This window comes from Bufo gargarizans, chromosome 8, assembly GCF_014858855.1.
Source record: "Bufo gargarizans isolate SCDJY-AF-19 chromosome 8, ASM1485885v1, whole genome shotgun sequence".
Lineage (NCBI taxonomy): Eukaryota > Metazoa > Chordata > Amphibia > Anura > Bufonidae > Bufo > Bufo gargarizans.
The window spans coordinates 148,921,118-148,935,723 of NC_058087.1; the positions used below are offsets into that span (position 1 = coordinate 148,921,118).

Genomic DNA, 14,606 nt, shown 5'->3' on the forward strand with positions numbered 1-14,606 from the left:
GACATAGAGATGCCGGTTTTACGGAAGGGCCTCTCATTTGTCCCCATCCAGAGATTTGATCTCTTTGGGTGGGTGAAAGACCTGAACCTTTTCGCTCGCAAACTTAAATGGCGAAAATTCTTTATTACCCATGATCGCCGTAAATGCGAGGAACTGGGGATCGATGAGGACGATCTTCCCGATGTTCAGCTCTAGGCGGACCTCTTTACCGAGGCCCAACATGAACCGGGAAAAGGTCACTTCACGAATCTACGGCTCCCGTCTAGAAAAATGCCGCCCTCAGTGACAATACTCAGATCGATACCTTTGTATCGATACTTACTAATAAACTCCGTTCCCTGGAGACACACGCCTGCGGGGCAGATAACCTTGGTTTGGCAGAAAAGGAGGCCTTCAGAGGGCTTCAGTAGGATGGGGCTGTTATCATCAAACCCCCTGACAAGGGTGGGAATATTGTCATTCTAGGGCACGATCAATATCAAAACATGTGCTAAAACATTATTCGTGACAAGGAGACGTACAGACAACTATCTTCTGATCCCACACCAATTTTTAAACAGGAGTTGTCATCCATCTTTTCAAGAGTGCTCAAGACCAAACTAATTAATAAAAGTGAGTTTGTATATCTCCTCCCTGAACATCCCATTATGGCCGTTTTTTATGGCCTACCCAAGGTACACAAAGGATGTGACCCCTTAATGGGCAGACCTATAGTGTCTGGGATGGGCAGTCTTAGTGCCAATATCAGTACGTATGTGGACAGCATCCTTAGGCCATTTGTTGCCAGTTTACCCTCATATGTGAGGGACACAATGGACGTTTTGGGTCACCTCAATGGCATCCATTGTGAGAAAGGTACACAACTGGCCAGTTTGGATGTTGAGGCCCTCTACAGCTCCATTCCTCATGACCTTGGCTGTAGAGCGGTCCTCAGTTTTCTACAACAAAGGGGTGAGCATCTTAGACGGCACAATGTTATTTTCTTATGGAACTATTGGATTTCATTCTGACACACAATGTGTTTTTGTTTGATGTCCGTATCTTCCACCAGCTCAGGGGAGTCACAATGGGGAGTCCCTGTGCCCTGACTTTTGCGAATCTGTACCTGAGCTGGTGGGAGAGAGAGACTGTGTTTAGTGATAACCTGGAACGCTTCACATTGTTAATCCCTCTATGGATTAGGTTCATCGATGATGTGCTGGTCCTGTGGGTTGGAAGCAAGATGGGTTTTCAGAAGTTTGTTACAGCCCTCAACAAAAATAATCTGGGGCTGTATTTCACATCTGAAATCAGTTAGAATCAAATCTCTTTTCTTGATCTCTCAATCACGCAAAGCACTTCTGGTCAGATTGTGACGAAAATCTTTCGGAAGCCCACCGCTACTAAAAGTCTCCTGAGATGGGAGAGTGGACATCCAGAGGCCCATAAACAGGGCATACCGAAAGGGGAGTATCTCAGAGTCAGGAGAAATTGCTCTCAATTAGCTGATTTTAGATCTGTGGCTAAGGAATTGCAGCAGAGATTTGTCAACCACGGGTACCCACACAAGGTGCTCAAGCAGGCATATCAACATTCCCTTAGCACCAATAGGGACCAGGTACTCTCTCCGAAAAACAGAGAGAACGTGGATGAGGTTGTGAGGATTATTGGTACCTATGACAGGGATCATCAGGAAGTATGCCATATTCTGGCAGACAACTGGGATATTTTGAGATCAGACCCTGATATTGGAACTTTGCTTCCATTGAAACCGGCAATTACTTACCACCGTAGTCAAAATATACGGGATTCCCTGGTTCATCGTTTTTACCAAAGTCCAAAACATCAATCATGGCTACGTAAAACTTTGACTGGTACTTTTCCCTGTGGGTCATGTAAGTTTTGCAAATACATCAATAAAAGCAAATCTTTTACTGAAAGTATACCTAACAAAACGTACTACATTAGATCGTTTATCAACTGCAAATCAGCAGGGGTTATATATCTATTGACATGTGCCTGTGGCATCAAATATGTTGGTAAAACGATAAACAAATTTAGGCGGCACATCGGGGAACATATCTCGGATATTACCAAAACGAATGATACACCTATAGCTCATCATGTGTCAGAGTTTCATGAGGGCAGGGTGGCCTCTGTGAAATTTGAGGGCATCGAACACATTAAGATGTCAACAAAAGGGGGGGTGATGGGGATCGTATCCTGTTACAGAGGGAGGCTCAGTGGATTTTCAGACTCAATACCATTAAACCCGCTGGCCTCAACGATGCCATCTCAGAGGACACTTCCTTTATCTAGTCCTCTGACATGACGTTTTCTGCTTATTTAGTTTATTCAGTTTGTTCTCTAGTACTGTCCCTGTTTGGGTATCTTATCTCATATGTCATTTTTCTGTCCATTTGTGTCTGCACATGTTTGACATATGCGCACTATTTTGTCTGATTTGCTCTCTTTTCTGACATGATTTCCTCATCACTGCTATCTCCCGTGTGTTCATTTATATGTATTCTCTTATCTTTTTAGGGTCGCCAGTTATATTCCCCCTATTTACCTTCAGCGCAGCTGCGCTTTCCCCGAGGTGCATCTCGGTCCTCCCTCTGATCAGCTGACCGGCGATGCTAGAGCTGTGTCTCTCGCCGGGTTGGCTGATCGAGCGGAGGCACACCTGTGGGGTGGGGTGTTTGCCCTTTAAAGCAAGGCACATAGGCGACGCTTGGCGGCCCTCATAGTGCCGTGGTTCACATCAGAGCCACACAATACGCTGACTCTCAACCTAGAAAGTCCTAATTCAAGTTAAATGCTCCTGAAGAAGTGCGCCAATAGAGTGCAGAGAAACGTGTTGAGCATTCTATGGTAGTCACTACTTCTAGTTAGTGCTGATGGTTGGCTGTCTATGAGCCACATCAGCTGTCCACCACACTGGCTTTAGTGAAGCACCTATCATGAGTTGTCCTTAGTGGATGGCATAGTGCACAGCCATCCTCAGGGTGACTTCTGTGTATCCATCTGTAACATTGAGGTTTTTCTTAAGCCTGACACTGGACACTGTGTTCTGGATCAGGGGTTTGACTCACAGTAGGCGCCACATACTTGCCCTATGCGACATGTGGGTCGATACAAGTTAGAGGACTGTGTTCAGCTGACTGATATCCAAATCATAGGTGTATAGTGCCAAATCGGTGGAACACACACACAGTCTTAGTGAATCACACACCTCCTCCTTCTGACAGCAGAGCAAGCTTAATACATATTACGTTTTTAGGTCATACGCCCTTTTCTTGTGTTTTTAAAACATATGATTAATAAAACTTTGCTATTTTGTTGTATAATGTCCTAAAAATTACTTTTTTTTATGTATTAATATCCTGGACACATACATTCTCACCAATATTTTTTCTTTTGTGCGGACAGGAGCAATAAAGTGTCATCATCACGCTGTACCTAGGCACCAGACAGACCAGAGAAGATCTGCAGTGAGAAATCTGCTCCATTCACCATAGATGACTAAAGAGACACCATATTGTGTCATATTATTGGACACATAAAGGGACATCATATTGAGGGTAATTTATTAACCCATAATAACCCTGTGCGCTAGCGGTGAATCTTTTGAAGTTATGAAGAGTCGCCAGCCTCTACATGACTTTGGCGCATCCACCGCCAGTCTACATCTACACCAGCTCCCTTGCTGGTTTTTCTAAACCTAAAACAGGGGCAGAAAATGATAAATGAGACAGGCCTACTGGCCCGTCCCCTTCACTAGACCTGGTGTGAGCAGGGAAAAGTCGAAGATTGCGGTAAAAATAACTCGCTGAGAGCACATAAAGGTGCTTGGGGAGGCACATAAGGTCACCATATTAGCGGTGTGATGGGACGGAGCTTAGCAGTACTGCATCAGCTCCCGGTTTCATCATTCACCCCGAGACCAGCAGTGGTTGTGCTGGCGGGCACGAAAAAGTGACATCATCGCGCCTGCTGCACCTAGCCACAGGACAGACCGGAGCAGCTCTGCAGTGAGAGATTCGCTTCATTCATCATAAGAAAAATGGGATAGGTGATTATTAACCCACTAAAGGGGCACCATATTGTGTTGGGGGCAAAATATTGTTTGGGGGAATTATATTGTAGGGGGGATACATAAGAGGTCACCATATTTGCAGTGCAATGGGGTAGACCTTAGTAATGCTACAGGGATGCCACATCCACCCGACTGTCAGCTGCTGTGACATGACTTGCAATCCTGGACCTCAAGGTGCAAAGACTGTGACAGGAATAACAGTCCTAACAGTATATTCACACATTGCGGTTGAGGTGCAGATAAAACACCTAGGAAAATATGCATGTGTTTTCCCTCAAGTTCCCATGTGGTTGCTGTTTTTACGGGTAAAATGTGTCACATGTAAAGTAGCCACATAGAAAACTGAGGCAAAATCCACAAATGTTTTTTTTTTTACGCAGCTCTAATCACACTGTGAACATATATTTAGTGCAACACAAGCCCCTCAGTAACCCCCTATCCTTCTTAGGCCCCTTAAACCCGAATATAAACGTCTTGGCCAGCTCTCTAGGAGGAGCACAAGGATTACCCTAAATATTACAAGCTGTCACTGTCACAAACATGGACACCAGCGGCGAGGTATTCTGGTGGTGACACCGTCACGAACGCCTCACACACTGCGCGCGCTTTCTCCTCACAGTCGTTTAAGTGGGCGGGAAAACATTTTTGAGAATCTGGGCGGGAAAGCCGCTCGCAGCCCATCCCCAGCACTAGAGCTCCCTGTATGTAATGTATAATATAAGACGTGCTGCCCCGCATTACTGCTCCAGTATGATCGGCTTTTACTCAGGAAGCGCATTCCTATAATCAGACCGCCGCCCCATAACCGGTGTAAACGAGCCATTTCCTGCCACACAGCAGACTGTGAGGACGGCGCTGGACGATAGGTGGCGCGTGGAATGACAAGGAGCTTAGACACATCGTTTAGACGCAGGCGCGGTGGCCAAGTGGTAAGGCGTCGGTCTCGTAAACCGAAGATCACGGGTTCGAACCCCGTCCGTGCCTATATACGGGGAATACATATTTTTCCCTTCTGAATTTATATCCAAATACTTAGTAATCCTGGGAGGAGGAATAGGAAGGCACCAACGTGAATCAATATTTGTTTTCATATGTATTTTAGGTGGAAATCTTTTTTTTTTTGCAGACCCATTGTAACAAAGCCTATCCTTGTCCGCAAAACTGACAAAAAAATAGGACATGTTCTTGCCACGGATTTGATAAATAATATAAGGGCTCAAAACACGGATCTACAACGGATGACGACAGTGTGCATTCCGTATTTTGCGGAATAGAACAGCCGGCCCCTAATAGAACAGTCCTATCCTTGTCCATAATGCGGACAATAATAGGACATGTTCTATACATTTGTGGAACGGACATACGAAAACGGAATACGTTTGCGGACCCATTGAAATGAATGCTTCCACACGGAATGTACATGCTCATGCACACAAACGTATTTTTTGTCTGCTCTGTTTTTTTTTGGCCCATATTCGGAACCCTTCACTTCAATGGTTCTGCAAAAAGCGGTAATGACTCTGTGTGCATTCTGTTTCCATATGTCCGTTCCACAAAAAAGGTAGAACATTTCCTATTCTTATCCGTTTTGCAGACAAGGATAAGCATTGTTACAATGGATCCACACAAAAAAACGGATGCAATACAGATGTCACACAGACATCATCCATATTTTCTGCAGATCTGCGTTTTGCGGACCGCAAAAAATATACGGTCGAGTGCTTGAGCCCTAAGACTGATTTTGCTACAGCCACACAATGGAATCCATTTTACAGTACACAAATCGTGGATCTGCAAGATATGGACACCATACATGACTGCGTGCGATCCACATTTTTTTGTGGACCCATTGCGCATTTTGCACACCAGAATGGGACATGTTCTATTGTGTGCGGAATGGACACACTGAGGCAGACAGCAACCTTCTACAAGTGATGGGCTATTCTCAGGATGGACCATCACTCCGATCAGTGGGTGTCCAACTTCTCCCCAGCCCTGCCTCAGGATAGCTCATCAGTTTCTGACCGGTGGCGATCCTCCACCCGGGAGCTCCACCATCAGCTGTTGAAGAGGCCGCGGCACTCACCAGCTTTTCCTAGGCCAGTGACGTCACATTGATTGTTCACACGGCCTAGGTGCAGCTTAGTCCTGTTCAAGTGGATGGGTCTCAGCTGCAATACCAAACACAGACGCTATCCATTAGATGACGTCGTACTTGGTAAGCTGCGAGGAGGCTGTGGCAGGCACCAGAGTGCTACAGCCTTTTCGACCAGCTGATTGGCGGGGGTGCAGTGAGTTGGACCCCACTGATCAGATACTGATGAGCTATCCTGAGGATAGGGCATTGGTATTAAACACTCAGAAAACCCCTTTAGGCCGCAAAACACGGATCCCGGGTATGAGCATGCCGCCTTTTTTTCCGTTTAGAGAAAAGTCCTATTCTTGCCTGCAAAACGAACATATATATATTTTTTTTCTGTGTCCGTTCCGTCTTTTTTGCTGATGGTATGCAGAACCATTAACTTCAATGAGGCCGCAAAAAAACCCCGAAATTACTCCATGTACATTCTGTGTCCGCTTGGCCATTCCGCAAAAAAGATAGAACATGTCCTATTCTTATCCGTTTTGCAGACAAGGACAGGCATTGTTATAATGGATCCACAGAAAAAACGGATGTCACACGGACATCATCCGTAGTTTTGCGTATCCATGTTTTACGGACAGCAAAATACATACAGTCGGTCATGTGCATGAGCCCTTATAGTCATACAATTCCATATACATGGATGTCAGCAGCATGCAGTTCATGAAGGAAGTCACGTGTGGTGAGCTGGCTTGGTGGGTATATAAGGTGTGCTGAGCTGGCTCGGTGGGTATGTAAGGTGTGGGATAGGCTGTCTGCAAAAATATCCCTCATTGCTGTCAGAGTTGTAAAAAGGGATGATTATTGGCTTTTAGACCAAGGGTGGCATTATTTCTGAAACTGCACAGTTTGTGAACTGTTCTCGTGCTGCTGTGGTGAAAGTGTATAGAGAGCGGTCAAATGGCACCATTGTGAATAAGGCTACTTTCACACCAGCGTTTTCCTTTTCCGCTATTGAGATCCATCATAGGGTCTCAATAGCGGATAAAAACTCTTCAGTTTTGTCCCCATTCATTGTCAACGGGGACAAAACTGAACTGAAGGGAATGGAGTGCACCAGAATGCATTCCGTTCCGTTTCATTGCGTTCCCATGACGCACAAAAAAGCGTAGCAAGCAGCGTCCCGGGATGCAGAGCAAGACGGATCCGGCATGACGGATCCGCTTTTTCTGACACAAAAGAAAACAGATCGGGCACCCATTGACTTACAATGGTTTTAGTGCCAGATCCGTCTTGGCTATTTTAAAGATAATACAACCAGTACGGTTGTATTATCATGACTGAAGCGTTTTTGCTGATCGATGACGGATCCAGCAAAAACGCTGGTGTGAAAGTGTTGAAACTGCGGAGCACAAGTACCACTGATGTGAGAGGTGAACGTCAGCTACGAAGGTTTGTGAGGTTGGACTGACACTGTACAGTGGAGCAGCTCACCACCAAAATGAACCAGGAGCTACCAAACGTGTGTCTAAGGCTTCATTCACACAGTCAGTGTTTGGTCAGTGATTTCCATCAGTGATTGTGAGCCAAAACCAGGAGTGCATCCTACACAGACATAAGGTAGAAGGGAAAGATCTGCACCTGTTCTGTGTTTTGGACCCGCACTTGGTTTTGGCTCAAAATCACTAATGGAAATCACTGACCAAACACTGACTGTGCGAATAAGGTAATACAACCTTTTAGAGAACCTTACTGCATATGGAGCTCAGCAGCAGACAAATGGTCACTGTGCCTCTGCTAATGAAGTTGTATCGGTAGAAAAGACTTCAATTTTTACTGCAGTATCGGAATTGGACCTCCACTGATTAGCAAAGGGTTATCTTCTCCAATGAGTCAAGTCTTCTGTTTCATTGAACGGATGGACGTTGGCATGTCAGGCGAGAAACAACTACTGTTTGAAGAACACAAGCTGGTGGTGGTAGCATTATGGTCTGGGGAATGTTTTCGTGGCATTCTCTGGCCTACTCATCCATGTAGAAGGCACTCACAACCAATTTGAATATGAATCCATTCTTGCAGATCATGTACACTCATACATGCTGATTGTCTTCCCTGGGGTGGTTAAGATCTTCCAGCAAGACAATGCGACATGTCACACAGCTAGGATTGTCCAACATTGGTTGGAAGAGCATGACCAAGACTTCCAAGTACTACCCTGGCTCCCTAATTCCCCAGACTTGAACCCAATTGAGCATCATTATCATTTTGTTTGCTCCATGGATCCTCCCTCCAGCAGCTGTGGGATGCAGTGCAGTCAGCATGGCTCCAGATACCTGTGACAACTACCAGGATGTTATTGAGTCACTCCCAACCCGTCTAGCTGCTACCCGTGCCGCACACAGCGGTTATTCTAGATATTACAGTAGCTGGTGGTCATAATAATGTGACTCGACTGTGTATTTGCTATATATTCAACAGGGATATTATCAATGTAAACACTGATTGTGGCTTGAGTTTAGTCTTTTAGCAGCTCACCAAGCACAGCACTGTACACTGTATAGCGGCTGTGCTTGGTATTGCAGCCTAGCCCCGTTCACTTGAATGGGGCTGAGCTGGTCCTAGGCCATGTAACACATAAGCATGTCATCACTCAGCCTACGAAAAGCAGAGAGAAGGTCGCAGCGCTCACAGGAGCATCCCTGCCTTCTCAAAACAGCTAATCAGCGGGGTCCAGGGTGTCGGAACCCTGCCGATCAGATACTGATGACCTATCCTGGCGATAGTGAAAAAACCTTGTGGAGCAGCACCCATGGGCCTTATCGACCTTACCGGAATGCACCAGCCAAACCACGACCGCGGATCCTCAGCAGTCCACCGAACAGCAATCAAATAAACGGTAACGGCAGCATCTCCGGATGTTCCTTTATTAGACGTACTTCAATGAATGTGTACACAGAAAGCCAAACTGCAACGTTTCGGCTACATGTCAATGCTTGACAAAGGCTACCATGTAGCCCAAACGTTGCAGTTTGGCTTTCTGTGTACAAATTCATTGAAGTACGTCTAATAAAGGAACATCCGGAGATGCTGCCGTTACCGTTTATTTGATTGCTATCCTGACGATAGGTCATCAGTACAAAATCTTGGAAAACCCCTTTAACCCCTTCAGGACCAGGCAAATTTTAATTTTTTTCATTAGATTTTTTTCTCCCCACCTTTCAAGGGCCATAGTGTTTTTACCTTTCCACTCACATAACTTTATGAAGGCTTGTTTTTTGCAGGACAAGCCACCATTTAATTTATCACATAATATACTGAAAAACTGGTTAAAAAAAAAGGGGGTGCACCTAGCCTTTCTGCTGCCTGAACTGAAATGGCGCCCCACCCCCCAGCCCTATTGTTAGAGACATATTTGATAAACATTACAGAATACAGCTCTGCATACCTCCTACATCCACTGATGTCTCCTATGATGTCGACATTCTCTTTCATCATCTTCTCTATTTGGCCCAGACCGCCATGGTGACTTCTTTCAGCCGTGTCTTGTCTCTACAGAGTTTACCACACAGACATCTTAGGTTCCTCACTTTTCCATCATCCTCCCCCTCCTGGTCCCCAACATTGATATCCTGCTACTACCCCCAATAATGTGCCTACTGTGCTCCCCAATGCCCACAAACACTATACTGCAAAAATAGTCCCCCATAGTGATATTGCTCCCAGACTGTCCTCAATAGTAATAGTGCCCCCTATAATACCCCCAATACTGATAATGCACCCAAGAGTGCCCCCATTAGTAGCAGTACCCTCCAAATTGTGCCCAATAATAATGCCCCACAGTACCTCCGGCAGTAATAATGCTCCACAGTGCACCCCAGTAGAAATAAGGCCCCTGTATTGTATCCCCAGCAATAACAAGATCCCTCTATAAGGTACCCCTTTAAAACTGATAGCAGTTATAGTGCACCCTATAGTGTTTACAGTAGTTATAATTCTCCCTATTGTGGCCCAAGTATTTATAAAGCCTTCTGCGGTCCTCCCTGTGTTATAATTCCCCTCCTGTACTGCTACTGTTTGTATTTTAATGCCAACTGTAGTTCTAGAGACTTTATTATAATTCCCCCCGTAGTGTCCCCCTTAGTGCCTCCTGGCGTGCTGTAGTGTAGTGTATTTTAATTTCTCCTGTAGGCCCCCCGTAGTGCTGCCTGTATTATAATGCCCCCTGTAGTGCTGTAGTTCTCCCTCCATAGTGCCACCTGTTTTATATTGTCCCATAGTGCCTCCTGAAGTGCTGTAGTACTCTGACATTACGTCTCTCTCTTCTCAGGGTCCGCCGCGCTGCTGTGTCCTGGCTGCCTGCACTGTTAGGACGTACAGAGCGCACTCTGACCTTACGCTGCAGGAGGTCAGGTGACTGCAGCGACGGCCCTGAGAAGAGGAGAGGTAAGTGACTTTATTATTTTACAGTCTTATCTGAGGTCTGATATGGAGGTCTGGGTCTGGAGAGGTCTAATGGGGGTCTGGAGCGGTCTATTGGGGGTCTGGAGGTCTGACTGGCGGTCTGGAGTGGACTGATTGGGGGTCTGGAGGTCTGATTGGGGGTCTGAAGGCCTGATTGGGGGTCTGGAGGTCTAGTAGGGGTCTGATTGGGGGTCTGGAGGTCTGACTGGGGGTCTAGAGGTCTAATGGGGGTCTGATTAGGGGTCTGGAGGTCTGATTGGGGGCCTGGAGGTCTAATGGGGGTCTGGATGTCTGACTGGGGGGTCTGATTAGGGGTCTGGAGGTCTAATGGCGGTGTGATTGGGGGTCTGGAGGTCTAATTTTATATTTTAATAGTTTGGACAATTTTGGATGTGGGAATACAAATTATGTTCATTTTTTATTATTTTTATATGTAAAGTTGGCAAAAAGGGTGGTTTTGAATTTTTTATATTTAAAAAAAAACGGTTAAAAAATATTTTTGAAATGTTCTTTATTGTAATTTTTTTAATCCCTTTAGGGGGCTTGAACATGCAATCCTTTGATCGCTTGTACTAGTGGTAGAATACTGTTGCAGTCTATGGGGTTTTTACTGGCTGCCTGTCAAGCTTTGCCATAGGGAGCTGGCAGCCAATACCAGGCCGTGACAGGGACGAGTCTTCCTAGCATCACGGGGACAGGGAGCCGTAATGGTGTCCGCGCGAGCATCAGAAGCGATGCGGGTGCCAGGGAGCAAGATAAGTACAACCTTTGTGAGGGGCCCGGGCATTAGAGGGGTATTATAGGGTTTTGGATCCCAATAAGCTATTGAGGCCAAATACTGTTAGGAGGGCGTTCACCTGCACCGATTCTCAACGGGGACTGAATCAGAGTACACTACCACTGTGCAAATGGTGTGGACAGCATCAGAACATACTGGTTCACTACCCGCTGACAACCAGCTATGGTGAATGACCCCTCATCAGTGTATGGTCTCCATGGCATATGAGAGCCCAAGTTAACAGCACTGATTACTCAGAGAATGGGGAGTCAGGGAAAAACTGTAGCAGAATCTGTACCTTAGAAATGCTACAGATATAAAAATACAGTACAAATGAATGGACAAAATAAACCTACATTATAAAAGTCAGCTTTCTTTGTACATTTCTCTTTAAATTTATTATGATCTTGGGGAAGTGATTCAAGATGAGTTTATTTTTTTCATATCAATATATTCTTATGTCTTCAACTACAAAACCGTGAAATCTATATATATAAAGAAGGATGTATATATGTGTGTATGTATGTATGTTCCGCTATCACTCAAAAACGCAAGCATCGATTTCAATGATACTTGATATACACATCTCTTGCTACCTGGAAAGAAATCTTGTGGGGGTCACCGCTCTCTAGGACGTACCGTTCCTGAGATATTCCCAAAAAATAACCTGCATTAGCCAATACAAGCCTTCAAGTCTTTCTCTTCATATCCCAACTGCCATACACACAGTCACATGTCTCTTATCAGCTCGCAGACCCTTAGTCTTCACATACACACAGTTTTACTCCAGGTTTCCATAACAACCCAGCCATTTTTCTTCACTGCTGTAGGTCAGCTTTAGGCTAGGGCTATGCGACACACAGGGCACAACTACACTGCTACATGGGTTGCGCGACATTGATGTCGCACCAATGTCGTGCGATAATTTTTATAATAATAGTCTATGGCAGGGCTGGCCAATCTTACATACACAAAGAGCCCAAAAAAAAAAACATATGACTACCAGGAGCCACAAGCTATACAATTACACACGAGTCACTGTATTTTTCGCCCTACAAGATGCACCTAGGTTTTTTAACGAAGAAAAATAAGATAAAATAAATATTTTTCATCCGATCTGAGGTCTGCTAAAAATATTTTTTTCTTATTTTTTATTAGCAGAGAAAAATATATATATATATTTTTCATCAGACCTCAGAGACTCCTAAATCAGATCCCCAATCCTAATCTGACCTACAATAAGATCCCCAAACCTCATCAGACCTCCAAATCAGACCTCCAAAAAAAGACCCTCAATGCTCGGATCAGGCAACAGAAATCGGACTCCCAGTGTCAGATCTCCCCCCCCCCATGCTCAGATCTCCCCCTTCTCAGATCTGACCCCCCATGATCAGACCTGACCAACCCATGCTCAAACAAGACCCCCATGATCAGATCTGCCCTCATGCTCCGATCTTCCCACTTATGCTCAGATCAGCCCCTCCATTGTCCAGATCAGGACCCCCCCTCCCCCCCATGCTCAGATCAGAACCTCCCATGCTAAGATCAGACCCCCATGCTCAGTTCTATAAATAAATTAAAAAAAATTCCCTCTCCTGATCAGGCACTGGGCTCCTGCTACTCTGCAGGTCTGACACGCTCTCCACTGTGACCTGATGAGCACAATGTCAGGTCATAGTGCGTGTCTCCACATACTACGTTCTCACACTGTGTGCTTTAGGACATAGTGAAGAGTGAGCTGGAGCTGCAAAGTAGTAACAGTGCCCGATCAGGAAAAGAGATCTGAGCATGGGGTGGAGAGTGAGCTTTCCTGGCTTCACAGCTTAGAGCTTCACTTGAAGGAGCAAAGAGCCGCATGTGGCTCAAGAGCCACAGGTTGGCCACCCCTGGTCTATGGTGTCGCACTGTGACATGCTGCGACGCGACAGTTGCAGAAAAATCCATCCTGGATGTGCAGTACACCGCCCTGCAGGGTATTGCGATTGTGAGGTCACGGTTAACGGGCAAGCGAGGGTTACTCACAGTTTTGTAGGAAAACCGTGGGCAGGCATACAGCAGTGAAGGAGAGGCTGACACAGGAGACCTCTGGGGCACACTCTGTATTTTGGGACCAGGCCTGATGGTGGATGAGGTGCCCTGGATGTTGCAGGTGTTTAATGTGCCTGGGGCAAGGTCCCTTTAAGAAACGTGACACCAGTGCCTGTAACGGTGGCACACCGATTTATAGTTGTAAATGAGGAACACGATGGTATGGTGAACCAAACTTTGCTTTACTGGTGAAACAGTTCAACCTTGTACAGTTGGGTGTCAATACAGTTCCATATAACTGGTTCACTTCACAAGCAGGCTTTCACAATAATGACGGGTATACTGTTCCTTGCAAGATACTCAGAGGGCAACAACAACACACTCAGATCAGGCTGTACCTTCTCCTCAGAAATAGTGTACACTGTTGATTAGAACTCCTGTCTGCTCTTATCCAAAGGCCCGGTTGCCCTGGTAGAAATCTTCCTCCCATATTTATCCTTGCTTTGCACTTATAATCCTTCTGCCCTTCAGCTTACTTGGTTAGCTGGTACACTGGCTCTGCTTGGCTTGTGGGAACTGCAGGTTTCTCCCAGGAGGCAAACTTTTCTCATGGGGTGACTCTTCTGAGTTAAACATAGGCTCAGGAAAACTTCAGGCAGGCTAGACTTCTGCACTAGCCTCCTGGTGGCAACTAGAAGCTTGGGCTGTCTAGCTGCATGTCAGGAGGGGGCCCTCAGCATGTCTCTGGCTGGTACCCTCTCACCTCTGTTTTCACAGACTCCTGACTACAGACTCCCCCCTCCCTGTCTGGGCCTGAACATTTATACTAGGGGCTCTCTATCTCCCTCTAGTGTCTAAGATGCTACACTACACCCTAATAGGCCTGCTGCACATATCACAGGGGGACAATACACATAATAGCATAAAGAAAATACATTAAAATGGACGGTTAAATATACTGCCACTGTCCCTCAGGAGTAGGAGTACCACGTGGCCCAATTGACCCTTGTGTAGTGCCCACATTTACCTAGTGGGACACTACATACCCCGTTGCTGTGACGTTGCCCGTCCTTGGCGCAACATAAAGGGGCCCTGCCCAGCTGGAGACTGTACCTGAAAGACAAAAATAATGCAAAGCAGGAACACACATCTACATTTGCAAATACACATAAATATAT

At 45.8% G+C, this 14,606-nt stretch overlaps 1 non-coding gene across 1 annotated transcript; it reads left to right on the top strand.

Moving 5' to 3' along the window:
* Positions 1 to 4,990: 4,990 nt before the first annotated feature.
* On the top strand, positions 4,991 to 5,062 carry TRNAT-CGU. Its single transcript has one exon. It is a non-coding gene; the product is annotated as a tRNA-Thr (tRNA).
* The last annotated feature ends 9,544 nt before the right edge of the window (positions 5,063 to 14,606 follow it).